The sequence below is a fragment of the Suncus etruscus genome, chromosome 3 (assembly GCF_024139225.1).
Source record: "Suncus etruscus isolate mSunEtr1 chromosome 3, mSunEtr1.pri.cur, whole genome shotgun sequence".
In the NCBI taxonomy this organism is placed as follows: Eukaryota; Metazoa; Chordata; class Mammalia; order Eulipotyphla; family Soricidae; genus Suncus; species Suncus etruscus.
This window is the reverse complement of record NC_064850.1, coordinates 81,063,749-81,067,748: the sequence shown is the minus strand read 5'-3', so window position 1 is coordinate 81,067,748 and position 4,000 is coordinate 81,063,749. Positions and strand designations below refer to the sequence as shown.

General features: G+C 32.5%; 1 non-coding gene across 1 annotated transcript; it reads right to left on the bottom strand.

The window, feature by feature from the left end:
- Positions 1 to 321: 321 nt before the first annotated feature.
- LOC126005263 (small nucleolar RNA SNORA51) lies at positions 322 to 447 on the bottom strand. The gene has a single exon (XR_007494424.1). It is a non-coding gene; the product is annotated as a small nucleolar RNA SNORA51 (small nucleolar RNA).
- Positions 448 to 4,000: the final 3,553 nt, after the last annotated feature.

Below are 4,000 nucleotides of genomic sequence, written 5' to 3'. Positions count from 1 at the left end.
GTAGAAGCATGGGACTTTGGACATGGGTATACAACAATAAACTTGTTGCCTCAAAAATATAATCACAGATTGATTTAAAATAATTGAATTAGGTAAAATTATCTTTTTCTCATAAAAGTTTCACATGATGAAGCCCAAAGAAAGCACGAGATTTTTTTTTAAAAAAATATAAATATTTATTTAATCATCATGATTACAAGCATGTTTGTAGTTGGGTTTCAGTTATAAACAGAATATCCCCCTTCACCAGTGCAACATTTCCACCACCAATGCCCCCGGTCTTCCTCTTCCGCCACCCCTGCACCCCTGCATGTATTCTACCCTCCCCCCCCCATTCACAATACAGACCAGGTAAAGGGCCTGGTTTGCGGTGTATATGGCGATCATTTACTGTACCTCCTCTTTTATACAGTCAGTGTAAGAAAACAGCCTGTGTTTTGGGAGGCCTTATCTTTTCTTTTTTTTATTTTTTTTAATATATAAAAAGAACCTTCACCAGTGCAATATTCCCATCACCAATATCCCAAGTGTCCTTCCTCCTCACTCCACAGTGGCCCGTACTCTAGGCAGCCTACCTGTATTCTTGACAGGTATTCTACTTCTCTCTTCCTTTAACATTGTCATGCTAGTTGTTGGTGTAGTTATTTCCCTAACAGAGTTCACCACTCTTTGTGATGAGCTTCAAATTGTGAGCCAGTCCTTCCAACCCTTCCAGCCTTAACTCTATGTCTCTGGGCCTTATTACAGTAATGTCTTTAATTTTTCTTAAAATCCATAGATAAGTGAGACTATTCTGTATCTATCTCTATCCCTATGACTTATTTCACTCAGCATAATAATAGATTCCATGTCCATCCATATATAGGAAAATTTCATGACTTCATCTCTCCTGACGGCTGCATAATATTCCATTGTGTATATGCACCACAGTTTCTTTAGCCATTCATCTGTTGAGGTGCATCTTGGTTGTTTCCAGAGTCTGGCTATTGCAAATAGCGCTATGATGAATATAAGTGTGAGGAATAGATTTTTGAATCGCATTTTTGTGTTCCTAGGGTATATTCCTAGGAGTAGGTCCCTGTCTGCCCCTTGGAATCTCAGTGTTTGTGTCATCAATGCATAAATCCCTGTCAGAATCAGTATTATGTTTTTATGATCTCTTAATAAGACACATCTCTCTAACCTTTAAAAAAACAAAAAATTGTTGGAAGTGAAAAAACAAAGATAATGAGATTTTCTTAGTGGTGGCATTAGAGACATGGGAGAAAGTGCTAGGGACCAGATCTAGGGCCTCACATATGAAGGCCCTACTTTATCACATGGGAATACAGCACTAAATTTATTCTTAAAAGATAAACAAGTCAGGGGCTGGATCCCCGGCGTCCTATATGGTCCTTTAAGCCAGGAGTGATTTCTGAGTGCATAGTCAGTAAATTCATTCTTAAAAGATAAACAAGTCAGGGGCTGGATCCCCCATCCCATATGGTCCTTCAAGCCAGGAGCAATTTCTGAGTGCATAGCCAGGAGTAACCCCTGAATGTCACCCGGTGTGGCCCCAAAACAAAACAAAAAATATAAGTCGTGCTATGTACTTATCTTTAATAAAGATAAATTTATTTTTATCAGACTTTTAAGGAGGAAATTCAAGTCAAAGTACCTCATTATATCGGATACTTTATTAGATAGAATTAAAAAAAAAAAGAGACACCAGAACTCTTTTTTTCCTTTGCTACTGAGGAACGACAAGTAATGGTGCAACCAGATGGAAGCATTAGCAAATCAAGAAAAGATGCCTAATTAGAAACACGCTGATAGTACTTCCAGAAGATAGAAAAAATGTCTTATTGTTGCTTAAAATATCCAGTCTATATTTTCTATAACAACCTGAATTGACTAATAAGGGATCTAGTCTGTCTCTTTTCTGTTTTTTTCTTTTTTGGGGGGTGGGGTGGGGGAGTAGCACACCCAGCAGTGATCAGTGATAACTCTTCGGTGTTCTCAGAGGATTATATGATATTTTGGGGATTGATTTGGGGTTGGCTGTATGCAAAGGAAGCATGCTATCTGCAGTACTATCATGTCATTCCCCGAGTCTGTCTTTTGAACCAATATTCTACTACAACTGCATTCAGTTTTGCATTATTTACATATAGATTTGCATCATCTTGTTTATTGCACACATTTACTTTAAAGTTCCACTTAAATGCTCTACTTAAACTTTAAAGTTTATGCAAAAACTTAAAAAATTTACTTTCCTAATTTTCAAAATTACCCTTTCCCAATATATTTTATTGACTTCTGTTTGGAATTTAATATTCACTTGCTTATCTCTATATAGAAACAATTTATTAATCTTGTATTTAATCCACTTAAATGCCTAATCTCAATTGAAGTAAATAATATATGGGTTAACTATTTTAATGTGTCTATTATATGTTAATTTACTATTCCCACTAGGTATTTTGTTGTTAAACAGAAATTTTAAAAGGAAAAATTATGATTATTATCATTATAATAATCAATTAAAAGTTGGAAAGTTGTAAATGTCTACTCAACTTAAAAATGTTTACATAGTCCAAGGTGCTGGATAGTAAGCAAAAGAGCCTGCTTATTTTGGGGGATTTTTAAAAAATGTATTAAAGTATTTTATGAAGAACAATTTTCTTTTTATTTCTTTTTCTATTACTGTATATAAAGATTGAGCAATATATAGGTTATTTTTAAAATTAAGTTAGTTGTATTTAGGCTAATAATTAATATTATCTAATGCTGTTATTAGATATGAAAACTGAGCAAAGGTAAGCAATACAAACTCATTTACTCTCACTATAGTGTATGGCTTTCGTTATCTTGAAATCTTTACATGGAATTCATGTAAGTTCACTATTGAGCTCATGGGGAATAAGAATCAATTCTTTTATTTAGGAAGAAGGAACTATGCAAAATTTTTGCCCCAGTTTCTTTACTTAAAATAGTTCTTAGTACAGCACATTTCTTTCTAATTTTTCTTCTCACTCCAGCTGCCTATGAATCCAGTTTTCCTTTCCTTGGCTATCATTTTATAAATTATTCTCTGTCTGGTCTTAATATAAGATTTCATGAGACTTGTATATATGGAATATATGTAAGATATATATATATATGTCTAGAGATATTTCTATTTCTAATTATATTACTTATACTTTAGTAGAGATTTTGAGATGCAAAATAAAACAATAGGCTGAAAAGTACACATTTGATGGTATTTAATGGTTACATACATTAATAATATATGTTCAATAGGTTTTAAAAACCTATGTGTACATCATTTTAAGGTTTCTATACTTATTATTTTGATACTAATGCAAATTTTTATAGATGTTCTTTAACTATTTTGCAACTCTAGTATAAAATACATTTGATATAATCAATATTTTAGAAAATAAAATACAATTAAGTTGAGTTTCTTCTTAGTTAACATATACTTTATCATTTTAAATTAATGTTCCATATTAATTTAATATTTAAACACTGTAACCTATATATTAGTATCCTTTTCTGTATGACTTGTCTGCCTCTACTTGAAAAAGTATACTCCACCAAGTTTGACTATGTAGCTTGTTACGGCCAATTCATTTTGAGCAAGTGTGTGCTAGTTAACAGTCTTTGCATAATCTGTTACTGTCTTATTCCTACCTTTGTCACAAAAGAACAGCATATACCATTGTTCCTTTAGCCTTGTTTCTGGAGTGATAAAATAAAAAAACAAACTTTGAGTTTCAAATCTGAAGGCCTGAATCTAACACACAGATTTAAGTAGAATGTAGCTGATTACAAGACCATTTTGTAAGACAATGAGGTTTTCTTTTTAACTTATTTATATTTGGAATTATTTGATGAAAACAAATAAATTTTATATTATAATAGCCATATTTATACTGAATATTAATACCTGCCAAAGATAATTCTTAATATGTAAGGCATGACAAATAATTCATCATGTGATTCAAGACACATCCTG